This window comes from Phyllostomus discolor, chromosome 6 (genome assembly GCF_004126475.2).
Source record: "Phyllostomus discolor isolate MPI-MPIP mPhyDis1 chromosome 6, mPhyDis1.pri.v3, whole genome shotgun sequence".
Taxonomy (NCBI): domain Eukaryota; kingdom Metazoa; phylum Chordata; class Mammalia; order Chiroptera; family Phyllostomidae; genus Phyllostomus; species Phyllostomus discolor.
In genome coordinates, this window is record NC_040908.2 from 110,825,882 (window position 1) to 110,846,050 (window position 20,169).

At 35.2% G+C, this 20,169-nt stretch overlaps 1 protein-coding gene and 1 long non-coding RNA gene across 11 annotated transcripts in view; both read left to right on the plus strand.

Annotated features, from left to right (window-relative positions):
• DLG2 (discs large MAGUK scaffold protein 2) overlaps positions 1-20,169 on the plus strand; it is a 1,904,207-nt gene that overhangs the window by 418,702 nt on the left and 1,465,336 nt on the right. The window lies entirely within an intron of this gene.
• On the plus strand, positions 15,629-17,843 carry LOC118501487. Its single transcript, XR_004904112.1, has 2 exons — positions 15,629-17,525; positions 17,559-17,843. It is a non-coding gene; the product is annotated as an uncharacterized LOC118501487 (long non-coding RNA).

The following is a 20,169-nucleotide window of genomic DNA, read 5'->3' on the forward strand; positions in this document are numbered from 1 at the left end:
CCAGAGGAGTAGTAGTTTGAATAAAATTATTAATTAAAATGGCAACAGGTATTGATGTTCCTATATTCCCCTTGGTATAATTTTCATTTCATAAGTAACATGAATATATCATTTTTATAATAATGCATCACAGACAAGGCCCCCTAGACTGAAACACCTAATTAGTTTAATTATGAGATATTACCACTATTACTGGTGTTCTTTTAGACCTTGGGTTTTGCAGGTTAGCAGATATATAGGTATACTCAGAAAATATATAGTACAGTTGTGTGTGTGTGTGTGTATTTAACTTGTTTAGATAATAGTATACTCTATTGGGCTTATTCTGTTGATTTTTAAAAATTTATTTAATACTGTTTTGAGAATTTTTAAGGTGGGTTTAACTGGACTTACCACAATATCTTTGACTGCATATGTGCTATTCTAGTAGCATAGTCACACCACATTTTACCTATTTCCTGTTTATTTACATTGCTTTTAGGTTTTCAAGGATTCAAGGAATGATGGAGTGAACATCCTTAGACACACATTCTTATGCATTTGGATTTGTCTTTTTATACGTAGAACTAGAATTGTTAGGCCCCTATGTATGAATATTTAAATTAAGAGATAACTCCAAAGTTACCTTCACAAGTGGCTTTACCAGTTTATGTTCTCACCAACAGTGTGAAATAATATCATTTCCTCATACCCTTGCCACTATTTTATATTATAAATGTTTTTAATGTTTGCAAATCTGATTAGGTAAAATGACATCTCAGAATACTTTTATTTTGCATATCTTGGGTCATTCCTCGTGTGTAAGTTTGAACATCCTCATATATAGTATTTATTGCCTAGTTCTGTTTTTCTCTTTAGATTACTTGCCTTCCTTTCTAGTTCTAACTTAATAAACAATGGAAAGGAAGGCATGACAACCTCAGTTAGGCCCACTTAGGCTTAATCTAACCTCAGTTAGGACCTAGTTCCATAAAGTATTTCTTTTGGCTTTATTTGTTCATTTGTTTTTTCATTTATTAACCAAATTCAAGTTAAGCACATACAGTGTATTGAGCATATGCTTGGTCTGGGGCTATGGCAGGGAATTGTCATGATTCCTCTACCCACAAGGCTTAGCAGGTAGAGGAAAAATCTGCAGGTAGATCAAACCCTTCCCACTTTCCTGAGAGCATCTTTAAGAGTGTTGATATTTCTGCTAACTTTTATAAACCTATCAATGTTTTTTTTCCATTTTCCTCCAAGAGAAGACTCAGTTCCCAATGTTCTTCTACCATTCACAGAAGTACCCTTTTGTTTGTGGCCCAAGGTTGTTCAGGTATATGCATACAGGGATGAATCCTTTGTTGGAAGCTATGTCCCAAGCTATTGTGAATCTATAAAATAAAAGGAAGGGTAATTAATTATGCCTGTGTCCTTATGGGATCAATTTTCCATCTGCTAATCACACATCAAGCAAGTCATTACTTCCTGATTGTAGGCACCTGCTGATTCATAGGCACAGAGAGGTTGAAATGAGGGCTGCATAAGGCTTAGAAGTGATGAAAGCTTTCTTGAGAGTTCTTAGAGAAAGGGATCAAATCTACAGGGAGCCAAAGATCCTATTTCCTAAAACATCAGAAGGAATATTCTGTGTCAGAAGGACAACCTAACAGTTAATTTAGTACTGCTAATGTTTATTTATTGTATATAAGAACATGGCAGGGAGGTATGACTCAAATCAGATTTATAGTGGTGCTAATGAGAGGCAGAAAAAAAAAACAGGTCCAAGTGGATATGAAGACAACAAGAACAAAATATCCACTGCTACCATTTATTACCAGGAATTCTGGTAAGTTTTGACTGCATTTACCTCTGTAATTCTCGTGGTAACCTTGTAAGGTATATATTGGTACTCCAGTTTTACAATCATAAAAATGAACTTTAGAAAGGTTAAGAATTTGTCTAAAGGATATATAGCTGCTAAGTGGCTAAATCAGCTTTTAACATGGGTCCATTTGGTTCCATTGCCTGGCTTCTTCCCCTGGGCCTTTGCCAGTGAAGCTGAAAATCTAATGTTGGTGCCGCCATCAGAGAGCATACTGGGGGCTCCTTGGAGTGACCTGGCCGAGAACTCCTTCAGTGTTCACGGTGCTGGGTCTTCCACACATGTGTGGAAGAAGGAATGCAGGGACATGTCTATAGTCTGCATGAATATATTAGTTCTCAATCTGTTTTATTTTAATATCACAAGTGGAAAAATATTTTGTTTCAATTTAGAAGCAAATATGTTTACTTGATAGATCTGTGATGAAGTTGTTCTTCGGGACACCTTCACTCCTTAGGAATGCAAGTGTTAGTATCTGATAAGCATTTTTGTTGTCATTCCAAAAGGAAAAAGATATACTTTTTGACACTAATTGGAAATGAATGTTCTCATGTGGAATGGACTAGGGTGTTGTCTTTTCTGTGCCCTGATGGGACATGACCTTTTTGACCAATCACCTGGAATATACATAAATATCATCAAATGATAAAATGTCATATATATAAATGACTGATCAATTTTCTTACCAAATCTGTGGATGACATTTACTGATATGTTGCTAAGGAAGACCATTGATAGCATGGGCTTTGATTTCTGCACCAGAGTGTATTTGTTAAAAGCATGGGCTTTGGAGTCACAAAGCCTCAGGTTCATATTCTATCTCTTCCATGAGCTCTGTTACCTAGTACAAATTACTTAATCTCTCAAGTCTTAATTTTGTCAATGCAAAATGCTCTGCTAGTAAAGGCTATCTCATAGACTTGCTATAAGCATTTAATAAAGTAATTCATATAGCATCCTTGGCAAGAAGGATATGCTTAGTACATGTTAGCTATTATTATCATCATTTAAGAAATTAACTGAAGTGCAGTATTCTCAAAATATAGTCACTAAACTACCTGCATCAGGATCTCCTAGAATATTTGTTTACACATTTAAATTCCTGAGTTCCAGTGAGATTTCTGATTCAGAATTCCTTGGGTGGGGAGGGTGAATATAGGTTTTGCGCAGTAGTACACATTCATAGAGCACATACACATTGATGTTGGAAAACCATGGCCACAGGAAGAGTGGGGAGGTGGTGATGCCTCATGCTCTGTTTTGGCCACATTGATGAGTTACTGTTATATGCCAGCACCTGCCTTAGGCACAAAGGAAGTGAATAAGAAGGGCTGTTTTCAAAATTAGTATACAAGAGAACAATGGCTCTCATTTCTATGGCAGATTTCATAGTCACTCTGAGGACAAGGAACTAAAGAGGGAATATAGATAATTCTGTATCATGTTCTATTGGAAATTCACAAATGCTCACATATTCATCTTTAAGTGATATAGGAATGCTAAGGTTAAATGCCTTCCCATTTTATTTTATTTTTTCTGGCATGGGCTGAATTGTGTGGAGAGGTAATTTTTATCTAGTCTGTGGATTGCGTAAAAACAGGGCAGGATGATTTTTGCTACTTTTTAGAAATATATTTCAGAGAAGTGTTTTCCATTTCTGTATGAAGGAGAGAGATGCACAGATAATTACAACAATGCTCAGGCTCTAAGGCTTAGGCCAGTCTATTTCAATCATAGGAATCTCTAGGATTTAAATTGCTTTTGAAACTGGACTTAGAGGCATGTTCCTTCCCTACAGTGCCTGATTTTTTTCAAGTTACAAAGATCAGTTTATGTTAAATTTTTTCCCTTAGGGGAGACATAGTAAATTTTTCAATCCTTGACTTTCATACAATTTGTAACAGTGATTTGGCATGTTCATGAATGTCATCAGTGAAGCATTAGCACATTTTCTGAGAAGGGAGATTTCAGAATCCATATGAACAGGTGACTCCAATTCTTGTCATTTTGAAATTTTTTCTTTTTTTTTTCTTTATCTTTGGGTTATTTTGTCTGGCCCGGGTGGAGTCAACCTATAAACTCAGGGTAAGTCCCACCCTGTGGCTATTTATTCTGAAGGAAATATATATTCCCATCTTTGACTGCCATAGAATGACCATGAAGGTCTAGTTTCCAAGTCTGAAAATATGGTATTAAAAGAGATGAAGATAAAAACAGAGCAGATTTCTGCTCTCAATAGCTAAGTGACTAATGTGCTAAACCATGTTCTGAAAATTTATAGATTAATTCCTTTAATCCTTATAACAACGCTATGCATTAGGTGTTATTATGGCCATTTTACAATAGAAACAGAGTCACAGAGAGATCAGGTAATTTTCTGGAGATTACACTGCTAAACAACAGTAGTGCTAGGATGTGCTCTCAGGCAGACTGGCTCCAGGGTTCATGCTCTTAGCTGCTATGTATAGTCCTCCTCAACTGGGATTTGAATAGGAAGACAATTCCCCAGGAATCTAAATACCAGCATGAAAGTAAAACATGATAACAGTATTAGAGATTTCACAAAGCAAAAGCCATAAGTGCTGTGAGAATTTAGAACAAGAAAAAACAGCTTGGGCTAGACCAGTAGAGGTAGTAGGCTTGTGGAAGAGGTGGGAGAGGATTTGTTCCCTGGAGGGCAAACAGTGAGTCAGTGTCTATAGCACGATAGAGTGCAGTGAAGGAGCACCGTGTTTGTAGCAAAACTGATTTGGGCTTAATTTCCGGTCCCTACTCATAGCTATGGAGATCTTTGGCAAATAGCCTTGGTTTTCTCATCTACAAAATATTAATAAGTATGAATTAATAAGCATGAATAAGTACAAAATAGTACTTATTCAAAGGTTTTAATTTTTGATGAAAAGATGGGAGATGGATGGAATACTGCAAAATAGCAGGCACAAAAATTGGGAAAGCAGAAATGCTTTTTGAATAATCTGAGAGAGATTAAGACATCTGGTCTAATGGAAGAGATAGGATTTGTATGGGAATAATGAGAGAGAGAGAGATTAAAAAACCTGGTGGAAACTGGAGAGCATTATGCTAAGTGAAATAAGCCAGTCAGAGAAAGACAAATACCATGTGATCTCACTTATATGTGGAATCTAGTGAACACACTGAACTAACAAACAAAATAGGAACAGACTCATAGGTACAGAGAACAGATTGACAGCTGTCAGTGGGGAGAAGCTTGTGGACTGGGTGAAAAAGATGAAGGGATTAGGCAAAAAAAAAACCTCATAATACATACAACAGTATAGTGATTGACAGAGGAAACGGAGTGTGGGGAGAAGTGGAAGAGGGCAAAGTAGGGGATAAATAGTGGTAGAAAGAGATTTGACTTTGGATGGTGAACACACAATACAGTACACAGATGATATATTTTTTATTGAACTTGTTGGAGTGACATTGGTCATACCACTGGGAATGCTCTCAGTGGTTTGCCAGGTCCCTGAAAACCCTGTAGTATTATGCTTAGGCTGTCTTTTAGGCGTCTCACATGGGACAAAGTGAGGGAGAGTGTATTTTTTTTTAAGTGACATTGGTTACAATGTCACTCCAACAAGTTCAATAAAAAATAAAAAAAGAAAACCTGATTTGGGATTGGAGAGTTGTAGAAGTCTTTTAATGGATGTACTGCTTAAGAGTTTAGGTTTGTCAGATATCCCTGGTTGAACCTCTTATTCCCCGGATGCCTGGGCCTATTACATTTGTAAACTCTCTGTGCCTCAGTTTTCTCATCTAGAAAATGAGGACCAAGTAAAAGGAAATATGTAAAAATTTGAGCTTGGTTTATGACATATACTTATAGTCCATTAATGTTACATATTAATATTAATCAGTGGTTATAGTATTCAGTAGGAGAAAATTATTTGCTCAATGGAGTTAAAAATAAGAATGTTGTTTTTAAATCAACTGCTATCAGTCTACAGAAAGCCATGGCTGAAGGTAGAAATTTAAAGGCACATATTAGTTAGGGTAATTGGATCTAAAACTGTGAATGGATTTTATGAATCAATCAAAGCATCTACCTGTCCTTGAACAGTGCTAAAAGAAAATGATGGTTATATTTTGTTAAGTTCTATGATACTATTGTCTATGATACTATTGTCTAGGTACCATATTTTCAAAGAGTGACAAGTGACAAGTTGGAGTATGTCCTGGAGACTGACAACTAGGGAATAGGAGCTAGATCCCATGAGGAAAAGGAAGCCCTAGGATGAATGTGGGTATCTATCCTGAAAACATAAAGGTGTATTCAGGGCTGTCATGTGGAAAAGGGGGTGGATTTGTTCTACATGTTGCAGAGGACAAAAGATGGAATAAACTGGGTTCATTTTCAGTATGAGGAACAACTACGTTAACAAATTGTGACCTTTCTAACTAGTCACATTCTAGGAGAGTCGGGATGAACTCATCTCACACCCTTAACAGGTTATGTTCTAGCAGAGGTGGGATGAGAACATCTAGCAGAGAACATACTGGAAAAAGTAATACTGTGGATGGGAATGCTCTCAGTGGTTTGCCAGGTCCCTGAAAACCCTGTAGTATTATGCTTAGGCTGTCTTTTAGGCGTCTCACATGGGACAAAGTGAGGGAGAGTGTATTTTTTTTTAAGATTTTATTTATTTATTTTTAGAGAGGGGAAGGGAGGGAGAAAAAGAGAGAGAGAGAAACATCAATGTATGGTTGCCTCTCATGTATCCCCCACTGGGGACCTGGCCCACCAGGCATGTGTCCTGTCTAGGAATCGAACCTGCGATGCTTTGGTTCGCAGCCTGCGATCAATCCACTGAGCTACACCAGCCAGAGCAGGAGAGTGTATTCTTTTTTTTTTTTTTTTTTAAAGATTTTATTTATTTATTTTTAGGGAGGGAGAGAGAGAGAGAGAGAGAAACATCAATGTGCGGTTGCTGGGGGTTATGGCCTGCAACCCAGGAATGTACCCTGGCTGGGAATCGAACCTGGGACACTTTGGTTCCCAGCCCGTGCTCAATCCACTGAGCTACGCCAGCCAGGGCCAGGAGAGTGTATTCTTAAAGCAGCAAAAGAAGTCTTTGGAGAAGATAAGGAGGAGAAAGTGAAAAAAGACATTCATTTCCAGTTGAGATACAGTAACTGGAGTGGTTTTATTGAGTCAGGAGGGAGAAAATGGTGAGGAGATGTGTGGAGAACCATAGGCTATTTGTGAACACTTTCAGAAAAAAAAGGAAAGGAGTTGGTAGGGAAGAGGTATTCTGATTTTAGCCCAGGTTTGTTGTTGTCTGGTGATAGCATGAGTTATCATAAGTCCACATTGGCATGAAGCTAGGAGAGGGAGAAAAATCCAGCTGAATTTCACAATAGGTTACCATTGTTTCCAGCTTGGAGACTACCTGTGGAAAAAGTAGCATAGCTGGATAAAGAATCTTTATCTATCTATCTGCATACACACATATACATGTACACACAAATACACATGTTTATCTGTGTATATATATATACACATACAATATATACAGCTATATGTACATATATGCATATGTATATTAGCATAACTAACCCTAACATCAATTTAGAAAGGAGGATACTGCCTATATTTTACAGATTAGGAAATAGGCTCTGAAAGTAGTCATTTGCTCAAATTTACATTAGCTAGTAAGTAGATGCTGATGGTATCCAGATGTTGGTCTGCCTAATGCCAAAACAGCATGTTCCTCTAAGAAAACTGGAAATATAGATGGCAATATCTTGTTTAAAATCCTGAAGTTGCCTCTGCACATTGTGCAACTTTTGGTAAGTCACTGAATTAACTGGGTCTCAGTAACCTTTTCTGTGAAATGACGAAATGACACTTGCCCTGCCCATGGATTTCCATGGACATACAGATGAGAGGTCCCCACACCCAGAGTCATCAGGGAGTTTTACACAAGGGAGAGATAGGGTCAGATTTGCATTTTACATAGATCTGATAGACAGTGTGAAAGATGTATTTGAGAGAGTAATTTAGCCCAGGAGAGAGCTTTTAAGAAACAATGTTCTTGATAATAAAATAATGTGCTATCTTAGGATAGTGGTATAAAAGATAGAGAGTAGATGACATACTTTAAGAAATATTTAGTATAGTGTTACTTCACTATTTTTTCATTATCACACCCCTCCCCCCACCAATCCCCTGCCCAGAAAAATTTTAATACCACAGATACACTGAATATTTATTTTTGTGCAGTATGTTTATCTGTGTTTTATACAGAAAATATTTTTTCATTCTCTGTCATAGGTTAGGGAGGGGGAATGGAAGAATGGAAGGGGGGAGAGAGAGAGATTGATTTTAAGGGAATTGCTCAGAAGATTGGGGGGCTGATAAGTCTGAAATTTGTCAGGTAGGGCAGATAGCGGGCTGGAGGTTAAGAAGAATTTCTATGTTATAGCCTTGAAGCAGAATTCTTTCTCTAGTCTTTGCTCTAAGACCTTCAACTGATTGGATGATGCCTACACATTATAGAGGGTAATGTGTATTTCTTCAAGTCATCTGGTTAACATATGTTAATTATTTATACCTCCAATTGCAACACCTAGCCTAGTGTTTGACTAAATACCTGGGTGATATAGCCTAGTCAAGTTGACGCATAAAATTAACCATTACTCCCCTTCTCCCCAAGAACCAATTTTCACTCCTGTGGGGGTGATGTTGCCCCTGCTGAGAATGAATGATTTAGGAGATAAAATAGCAGGGTGTGCTGTATATTAGATTAATTCATTGGTTAGATATATAAGGCAAGGGAAAGAGAGGCATCAAAGTTGATTTTCAGATTTCTAACTTGAGCATCTGAGCAGATGGTGGTGCCGTTCACTGAGACAGGAAGAGCAGGGAAAAAAGAGCTGATTTTATGTGGAATATGGTGAGGCTTATATACAACCATGTGTGCATTTTACAGTGATATTTAGCACATTCATTCATAAGTCTCTCTAACTGCTTAGACACAGAATTGAAAAAAATTAGAAAATCTTTTGAAAAGACGAAATGCTTTATTTTTTATATGAGCTCAGTGATAGCATGTTTTCCTTACTTTTAGCATTCAGGCCTGAAAAACCTTCTGGAAATATTTGGTATTATTTTCTTGGTTGTACTAAATCCCTATTACTTGGATACAGGCTATAGAATATGATATAATGAGAACAAAAGTGTTAATTATGCGACATTTAATTGATCCTCGTATTTGTCTTGTTAACAAACATACCCAAGGACTCAGTCACTGTCTGCTTGGTATTACCTTTAATTTTGCTTTTCTTCCCAACTAGCTGTGGACTTACAAAGAAAAATAATGATGGCAATTAAGTCCACAGAGATTTAGGGTCTAAAATCATCTTATTTGTCCCTGTAGAACCCAGATGAGTGCCTTGGACATAATAAGTGGTTAATACATGTCAAATTTTTGTTAAAGTGTTGATTGTGATACAATTCAGTATAAGTTCTGTATGTAACACAAATCATTGCTTCTAATCAAATTAGTTTTCACAGATTTGTGAAGCAATGGGGATTCTTCCCATTTTACAACCTGGACTTTATATTTTGTTCAAGATAGAATGGGAAAAACTCATTTAACTGTCCACAAGTTGAGGGACATATAGCCTCTTGGTACCACAGTCTGTTCTTTGTAACCTAAAACTATTAATTTTTTTAGAAACACATTTCCTAAGCTCGGAATCATATGTCTTTAAAAATCCTTTTAGTCATAAGGTCTACCATTCTTCAACATGATTGCTTTATTATGCATGGAATCTGTATTGAATTTTCAGAAGTTCCACAGAGTAATGCCAGCTCCATGTGAAAGATTTACTGCTGCATCACTTAATGTTGGGAAAATGGAAAAAGGATGCATATTTGATGAGAATAGTAAGAACCAGAAGCAGTGGACTGGAGGACAATTTGGGATTAATCATTGTAAAAGGCCAGGTTCCCCAGAAAGCAGTCTCAAAAATTCAGAGATTTGTACGTAAGAGGGAATATGCTCTAGGAACCAGCTGGGGAGGGTTGAGGGAGCCAGAGTTAGACAAAGGGAGTTGAACCAAGATCCAGTTCTGACGGAGGCCTCAGCTGATTCTGTAGGAAGCTCTGGAGCTGGAATGGCTCTTGGTAGTTGTCGTCGAAGCAAGGTTTGCTGAGTCTTTGTCCCACCACACTGACCAGTCATTGGACACAGGTTGCTAATCAGAGGGGAAGTAATCTTGGTCAAGGCAGTCTCCTGGAGAAAAGGGGCTCAGCTGTGCCTCAGCAGCCAACACCTCCATCAACTGGGGGAATGGATTTTCAACTTCCTATAAATCCTTAGTGTAAGATTGTGTTTAGTTATCACTTTTTGAGTACCTTAGTACTGTGTTTAGACTTTTCAATTGTTTAATAACCAGATGCCTTGACTAAAATACCCATTAATTAATTTAATTAAGATGTATTTGTATATTTCATGATATGCTATTCCAATTCTATTCCCACTCCATACCTGCTGTCAGAGTCATTTAAAACAATTTCTAAGCAGCTGTATCCTACTGTAGGATTCATATTTTTCTGTTATGTTGATTACTCTGATCAGAAGCGACAACCTAGTTTCAGGAGAGTATCAACTTTTTTAACTTCTGGTTTCAAATGTCTCAGAGCCAAATGCATGTATGATGCTTTTTTTACTTTATCAGGTATTTGTTTTCAACTTACTTAGTGATATATAACTTTCAAAGCACTCATTTCTATTACCTTATTAGATTTTTATGAGGTAACAGTAAAGAGCACAGCTTTGCATATAAAACAATCATAATTTAAACATCTTTCCTTACACCTAACAAGCCATATGACCTTGGGTAAGAACTTATCTCCTCTAAGTCTCAGTTTTTCCACTGATCTATAATATTATTTGTCTCATAAACTATTTAACATAGAATTTGGGACAAAATAGGTTTTCAATAAAAGGTGCCTGTTGTTATTATATTCTCAATAGTCCTGCAGAGCTATTAGGGTGTAAACCACTAGCTCCAATTTGAAGATGCATGTGTAAAGGTAGAAAATGTTATTTAAATATAAAATATTTTATGTATAATTTTATAGCTGGAATGAGTCATCAAACACTAGTTAAACCTAAGTTGTCCCTTACATTTTTCAGTGGTTACCTTGATATGGATTTCATCCATAAGTAATGAACTTTACCTTTCTCCATGGCAGAAAAGAACCTCATCTTATTTTCTGAATTGCTCAGAGAATGTTGTAACTTTAGATAGAGTCTAAAGTTTGCTTAACTTAAGACAGCCAGACTGAAAAAGGCACAATTTCAGGTTTTGTTAATGCAATAATAGGAAAGTCCTTCCTGTTTACTGAACTGTAACCTCCAAAGTGACCCTTCTTTTCACATGTGATGCTCATCTTCACATCTTGTTGCACTAACCTCAGCTGAGTCATCCAAGAATGGGATGCGATGAAATGGGCTGGGGGAGTTTCCAGAGTCACATGATATATTGGGAGCAAAGTGCTGGAGCAATGAAGCATTGAAAAATGAATTTAAATGACACTCTGAGAGAAAAACTGTTTGAAAAGTAATGGTTTTGATGCCTACACATTTTATACTTTAGGTTTATAATATTTTTATCCTTTAAAATGAAGATAAGTATAATACAGAAATGTGAGATGACTTAGTGATTGCATTTGTAACTCATAATTGTTCAGGATTTGACTAATAGGGTTCATTTGAGTGATGTTTGAAACTATATGTGTTCCTAGGAAGAACAAAAACTGGAATATTTGTATTTCAACCATCAGCTTTTCCTTTGGGAAGAAATACTAAATTTCCTCAGCTTTTACTGACTTACTCTTTTCAGGTTTGATCGACATGCCACCCTTCAAACAGTATGACATGGCATTCCTCCTAAGAGATATGTCGTCAAAAGCAGGGCATTGGTCACTGGGGTCAAAAAAATGGTCACTAATTTTGATTGTGTAGCTGATCTAGGCCAAGTAATGTATGAGCAAAAAACAGAATCCAAATAATTTGTATTCAGCCTTGAAAATATTTGTAGAAAAAGGATACCATTACAAAAGGAGAGGAATCACAATGGCCCAGACAGAAATTTCAATTAAAAAAAAAAAAAAGCACAGGCAACAAAAGCAACATAGTCAAGTGGGACTACATCAAACTAAAATGCTTCTAAACAACAAAGGGCACAATAAAAAGGATGAGAATGAAAAAGCAACCTACAGAGTGGGATAAAGTTATTTGTAAACCACATATCTGACAAGGGGTTATTACATAAAATATTTAAGGAACTCCTACAACTCAATAGCAAAAAATCAAATAGCTTGATTTTAAAAATGGTCTAAGAACTTGAATAGACCTTTCTCCAAAGAAGACATTCGAATAACTAACAAATATATGAAAAGATGCTCAGTCTTACTAATCAGCAGGAAAATGCAAATCAAAACCACAGTGAGATAGCACCTCACAACTGTTAGGACGGACATTGTAAGACAAAACAAAACAAAACAAAACAAAAAACACCCAGAAAATAAAAAGCATTGATGAGTATTAAAGAAATAGAAATCTTTGAACACTGTTGATGGAAATTAAAATGGTGTAGCCACTGTGGAAAATAGTATGAAGTTTCCTCAAAAAAGGTAAAACTAGAACTACAGTATGCTTCAGCAGTCCCACTTTGGATACTTACCTAAAAAAATTGAAATCAGGATCTTGAGATGATATCTGCATCTCTACATTCATTGTAACACTATCCATATTAGCCAAGAGGTGGAAACTGTCTAAACGTCCGTGGACAGATGAATGGGTAAAGATTATATGATATATTCATACAATGGGATATTATTCAGCCATAAAAAGAAGGAAATCCTGTCATATGCTATAGCATGCATACATGAGGACATTATTCTACATGAAATAGGCAGACACATACCATACGATTCACTTATATTAAGTATGTCAAGTAGTCAGATTCACCAAAGCAAAAAGTAGAATGATGGTTGCCAGGAAAGGAGGAATGGGGCTTTGCTGTTCAATGGGCATAAAGTTTCAGTCTTGGAGGCTGAAAAAGTTCTAGCAATCTGCTCTACAACCTTGTGTTTATAGTTAACAATATTGTACTGCACATTTAAAAATTAGGAGGGTAGGTCTCATGTCATGTGTTTTCTACTATAATTTTAAAAAAACATTAGTATGTTCTATCTACTTATTTACCTATCTATCCAATTGTTATTTGAAAATTGAAGTAAAATACAAATACAGAAAAGCACACAAACTATATAGCTGAAACTATATAGATGAATTTTCACAGAGTGAACACAATCACTCATATCTGGAAATAAACATCATCAGCAAAACAGAAGCCTTCGCTGTGCTCTCTTTGTCACTAGCACCCAAACTTTGAAAGTAACCACTCTTCTGACATCAATTACCTTGGATTTCTTTTGCCTGTCTTTGAAATTTATATGTGACTCTACAGTATTTTCTTCATGACTTTTCACTCAACATTGTGTTTGTTAGTTACCCTGCTGCATATTGAGGCAATGTGTCCCTTCTCACTCTTGTATAATAATGTATTATATAAATAACACTATACTATTTACTCACTCTGTTGATGGATATGGGTATGTTTTCCAGTTTTTGGCTATTATTACTCAGTGTTCTAAGACAATTTTTGTAAATTTTTGCTGCATATTTGGTTATGCAACTAGGAGTAGAATTTCTAGATCTTAGAATATATGTATTTAGCTGTAGGACAACATAAAGAGTTTCCCAAAGTGGTTTTTATAAATTTATACTCCTGCTGGAAACATATGTTAGTTCCAGTTGCTCTGCATTTTTTCAGTAGCTGCTTTGTTGAGTATGGAGTAATACTGTGGTTTCAATTTTATATTTCTCTGATGACTAATGAGCTGGAGAATGTTTTCATGTTTATTGGCCTGCATTTTCTTTATCTTATTGATTTGATTGTTTTATATATATTCTGAATAGAAGTTTTATTTTTTAAATTTTGGTATTCTTTTTTCAATTCTATTTACTTATTTTTAGAGAGTGGGGAAGGGAGAAAAAGAGGAGAGAAACATCAATGTGTGGTTGCCTCTCTCGTGTCCCCAGTAGGGACCTGGCCCACAACCCAGGCATGTGCCCTGGCTGGGAATCAAACAAGTGACCCTTTGGTTCTGAGGCTGACACTCAATCCACTGAGCCATACCAGTCAGGGCTAGAAGTCCTATTTTGGATATGAGTATTGAAAATATTTTTCTCTTTGCTTGCATTTCCCATGTTCTTACCATGCCTTTTGAGTAAAAGTTTTTGCTTTTAATTCAGTCCAATTTATTCATTTTTTTAATGTATAACCAAAGTTCTTTTTCATGTCCTTTTTAGGAAAATTTACATCTGCCCCAAGTTCATTAAAATATGTTTGTATGTTCTCTTCTTCCAGAACTTTTCACATTTAGACCTATAATCGACTTGGAATTAATTTATGTTGTGTCAAATAAAGGGTTGCAATTCATTTTTCCCATATGGATATACAATTAACTTAATTAATAACATTATCTTTTTTCTCATTGAATTGCAAGAAACTTTTGATGTATATTATGCAACCACATACTGTATATGTAGGCCTATTTTTAGACTCTATTCTATTATCATGGTCTATTTGTCTATCCTTATGCAAATAGAGTACTTTTAAAATAATGATATATAATAACTTTTAATACCTTGTAGTATAAGTCCTTAAGGTTTGTTTTTATTTATAATTTTCATGGCACTTCTTAGCTATTTGCATTTCTGTAGACATTTCAGAATCAATTTGTCTATGTCCACAAAAATCTTGCTGAGATTTTGCTTGTCAATTAGTTGAATCTGTAGAACAGTTGGAAATAATTTACATACTTAAAACTTTGAGATTATACTTCATGGACATGATATACATATATGTACATATACTCATTTATTTTGATATTCATTAATTTCTTTCAATATTTTTTAATTTTCCATGTAGAGGTCTTAAATATTTTTCACTATATTGATTCATTGAGATATGATGTTTTGATGCCATTATAAGTAGTATAATTTTTAAATTATATTTTTTTGTTTGTTTAAACTGTATTATAAATTGCTGGTGATATATTTAAAGAAATACAATTAATTTTTGTTTATTGACATTACATATAAAGAACTTTCTAATTTTACTTATAATACTTGGTGTGCACGTTGTTTTAGATTTACTATGGACATAATTCAATGAGCTGAGAAAACTGATGGTTTTATTTCTTTTTTTAATCTCTTAATTTTTTAATATTTTCTTGTTGCATTGGCTAAAACCTATAGTATGACACTTAATAAAAGTGATGCTAGGTTACATTTTAATCTTTAAAGAGAATATTTCAATATTTCACATTCATATAGAGTTTGAAAAATGTTTTCAGACTATGGTCGTTCACTTTAAAGTGTTAAATTTTGTGAAAAGCATTTTCTGCATCTGTTGAAATGATTGTACAAAATCTTTTTCTCTTACTATAGTGAGTTGCACTAATTGATTTTTGAAAGGTAAAACAACTTGTGTTTCTTAAATAAACCCAACTTGGCCATGACTTGTTACTCCTTTCACATGGACACAATAGCTGTTTTTGGTTTGCTTTTTATGTTCTACGTTTTTGCTTCCATGTTGCTAATGAGAAAGCTTGGCCTGTAATTTTCCTTTGTTGTAATTTTTTTTTTTTGTCATTTGGTGTCAAAGTTATGTCAGCCTCAAAAGAGTTATGCTAGAAATGTCTTATCTTTTTCTATTGTCTAGAAGTTTGTTTTAGACTGATATTTATTCTTATTTTACTATTTAAAAGAATTCATCTCTGAGGTTTTTGGGCTGGAAATTTCTTTCTAAAATGTTTTAAATTAATACTTTATTTATTAGAGATTGGAAAATGCACATTTTCTGTCTATTCGTATGTAATTTTGTATAATTTTTTCTCCTAGGATTTCTCTGTTTAAACTGAATTTTTAACTTTAATTGTCACTATGTTATTTCTAATGTTATGCAGCTAGTATTTATTTAAAATTATCCCTATATTTAACCATTTTTTACTCTTTATTCTTTTCTAGATTTCTATGCTTCCTTTTAGAATAGTTTTTCTCCTACCTAAAGAACTCTAGTATTTCTTTTAATAGAGATCTGCTGGTGATAGATTCTCTGTTTTGTTTGCTGAAAATATATTTTTGCCTAAATTTTGAATCAAATTTTCACTAAATATAAAATTAAAGTTCATCAGTTTGTACTTTAAAGATGGCTACAGCTTTCATCATTTTTTGATGAGAAATGAGCTGCCAGTCATTGTTGCTCCTTTATATTTCCTGTCTGCTTTTACGAATTTCTCTGTCATTGCTTATCAGCAGTTTGATTATTATCTGCTGTGGTGTGTTTTCTTTTCACTTACCCTACTTGGGACTGGTAGCACTTTTTGAACTTGTCAACTTTGAAAATCTATCCTTTTTTATATATCATATAATCTGTCACATTCTCTTTCTCATCTAATTCTAGGAATTCATTAACACACACTTAGTTGTTTTCTATATGATCTATATGTGTTTTATAGCATTTTAAAATAATTGTATAGCTTTCATCTTTTTTCTCTATTGCTGCTTTGTTTTGGATTTATTTATTAACTTTCCTCCTAGTTCACCTACCATCTCTTCTGCTGAGTCATATCATACCTACCTATTGAATTGTTAATCTCACTTAATTGAATTTTCTCAGTTCTTGAATTTCCATTGATTCTTTTTCATAGATCTAGTTCTCCAGAGAAATTATCTTCTCATGTTTTAAAATTAACTATTAAAGTTTATATTGAAGCATAACATATTATATATTCAGAAAAGTACTTATATCTTAGGGATATCATTTGTTTCTTTAACATATCAACCATGGCTATTTCAAGGGGCATTTCTAATAACTCCAACATTTGAATGTAGGTTTGTTCTATTTCCTATTTTTTAAACTCTTGTTTCTTGGTAAGCTGGTAGGTTTTTACTGAATGACAGCTATTGTTAACAAAAAATTATAGGTGATTTGAATGATATCTTCCTTTAGAACGGTTTTACTTTTGCTTCTAACATGCACATAGAACAAGGGCACATCACTTTCAGTCAGCTACGGGGCTGGGTGGAATTGAGGACAAAGTTTTAGTTTCTATAAGGGTTGTTCATTATCAGTTTGCCCCATCCCTATCCTTAATGTTAACCCTAACCTTAACCCTGAGCTGTTTAGGAGGGCATGTCCCCACTCGTGAACCCCAAAGTCTGATTTTTGTCCTCTCGGAATTGTGTGATTGCTAAAAGTTCTGCTTAGCTTCTCAAAGCCTTCAGTCCTCTCATCTTCTTAGCCTCCCTTCCTGCTCTGTGGATGAGTCGGCCATTATTGCCTTGAGAGAAAAAGTAACACACGGAGCTGCTCTTACTCCTTTGCATTTTCCTTCACCGCAGGATCTTGAATCCTCGTCTTAGCTTTCCTTTCAACCCTGAACTTGACTTTTTGTTTCCCCTGTCCCTTGAGGCTGCCAGAAGCTTTACTCAGCAGCTGTTTTCTGCTCAGCTTTCTGTTCAGCCCCTCAGCCTCTTGCTCTGCACTGGTTACAAATAGGAAAATGCTCTGAAGAGAAAAGAAGTGTCCAGCCCACTGCAGTGTGGTTTCTTCTCAGGGATCCTGGCTCCTCAAGTCCTGGCTTCCTTGGGGCCTCTTTGCTAACTTCAAACATTTTTTGATAATCCAGACTTTTAAGTCCAAGTTTGGAGTGTTATAAACTAGTCTATTGTAGACAAAGTAGAAGTTTTATCTCCCTTTGTTTTTCTTTCTCTCTTCAATTTTAAAAATATCTATTCAAAAATGTGTCATGCAGACAATTTTTCTTATGGATATAACTGTGTCAGTTTGAAGATATATATTTGACCCAAAAATTAGCAGAGCGTGATTTGTCCAAAGTCACTTATTTATTCATCTAATTTGTGATAGAAGTAGTGTTAAAATCCAGTCTATTGGTCTTCGTTTTTCTAATTACTTTGCTGTCCAATTTAACTTGTTTTGCTTTTAATGTATTTAATGTCTTCAAATATTTGACATTCATTGTGGAGATAAATAAAATAAATCGTTCCTCTCATTAGCTAATTGTTTTTGTACTTTACTCTCTAAGTAATGTATATACTTTTTTCTACTCACTATCTTTTCCCCTACCTGTGCCTGCCCAATCTGAAAAGATCAGTAAGGATAAAGTTTATACTATTTGTCAACCTGTATCTCCACCTGTCTGGATCACCCATCCTGTGAAGTAAGCAGGGCAGGTTTAATTATGCTTATTTAAATGAGCCAAATTAGTCTCAGAGAAGTGACACAGTTTTTCCAAGTTCATAGAGCCTGGACTACAATTTGAACCTCTTGCTTGAGGTTCCCCATCCCCCACTGCTAAAGCAGATGGCAACCTATTAAATCTTATGGAAATCATGGAGTGGCAGGATTGGAAGGCATCTCATTGATAATTTGGCCCAATTCTGTCCATTTACAGAGAGAAAACTGAGGTCATAGAGATCAAGTGGCTTTTTCAGAGTTACACTGCTAGGTGGTCACTGCATTGGTACAACAATACAGGCCACAGATTCACTTCTTTATTTTGGTGGCAAGAGAGCCAAAATAGAGCAGAGAGGAAAATACAGAGAAAAATTTAAAGAGCACAATGTAGTGGAATCAATAGGGGTGAGTAGCATGTAATTTAGAGTAAAATAAATTTATTCAAGAAGGGCATTCTATAGATATAAGTTACTCTGAGTTCCAAAGATAACTAAACATGGGACCCTATAGGGAAGGAAGGCTGTTTGAGTTCCTTTTACCTGCCAGGTCATAGGCTACTAAAGGTAATGCAATTCTAGGGATGATCTCACTGTTGTGATGATAAGATTTCTCAAATTGATAAAATAATGGGAAAGCTTATGAGTTTTTTTCTCTTCATTTGAAAGCTCTTGTAGCAACAGAAAGTAAGGATCCAAAGATGTACTGCTTGACAAGCAATTTGCATGCCAGTAAATAAATATTAGTTACTCCGGTTTTTTATTTCAGTAATTATACTGCCAAATCATTTTAACAAATATTAAGTAATTGCAAGTGAATTAAAACATTCACTAGTACTTCTTTTTTTTCATTATGTCAAGAAACTTTTAATGGCTAAAACACTTTTACTAAAAGAAAATGAGCCAGAAAGATCAGCAGCATATAAACAACCATATAGACTTCCTAAAAAAAAACTATTGTGTAGGACGAGTTGCAAATAAAAAGACAGACACCCCATGTACAAATTCAGCCTAGGAATTGAGCCGTATCTCCTCAACAGCTGCAGAGGACATGGGCAGCATTTGGTCAAGAGCAAGTGGGTGAACAAGTGATCGCTAATCCATAGTGAATATTGGATGGACATGTCAAAACTGAAGCAGAACAGCCCAAGAAGCAGACACTATCCACCCACTCCCAAATTTGGAAATCTTTCCATTAGTATTATTCAGGAACATATTAGAAATCTATTATGAAAAGTTTTTATTATCATCTTTTAATAATTTCACCTTCATAATCTGATTTATGAAGGTAAAAGTCATCCCAATGTACTGCATATTTTCATGACCCTACCTATATATTTCTTCAAGAAAAATAACAAAACATTTTAAAGATGTGGTAGAGGTACACAGTGTAGCATACCTTTTTTATTATAAAAATTTTTAGCATGTCTTAAAATTAATTATCAAGTATCCTTTTTGGTTTTTGTGTTTTTTTAATCTAAGTTAGCAGATTTATTTCAACATTCCCTTCTTGACAAATTAAATATTTGTTCCTAAGTACCTTGAACAAGTATCTGTTATTTTTAATAAACTTTTTCTTATTGTTGTTCAAGTTCAGCTGTCTCCATTTTCCCCCTACCCCAGCCATCCCCACTTGCCACCCTTGATCCTACCCCTACTTGGTTTTGTCCAAACCCTTTCCCCTTTCCCCCCATTTTGCTCTCCCACCCCGCCTCTGTTACTGTCAGTTTGTTCTTTATTTCAGTGTCTCTGGTTGTAGTTTGCTTGCTTGTTTGTTTTGTTGATTAAGTTCCACTTATAGGTGAGATCATATGGTATTTGTCTTTCACTGCCTTGTTTATTTCACTTAGCATAATGCTCTCCAGATCCATACATGCTGTCACCTTTTTGTTTATCTGGTTAAAACGAGCAAACATAGCTCTCATTTAAAAATGCATT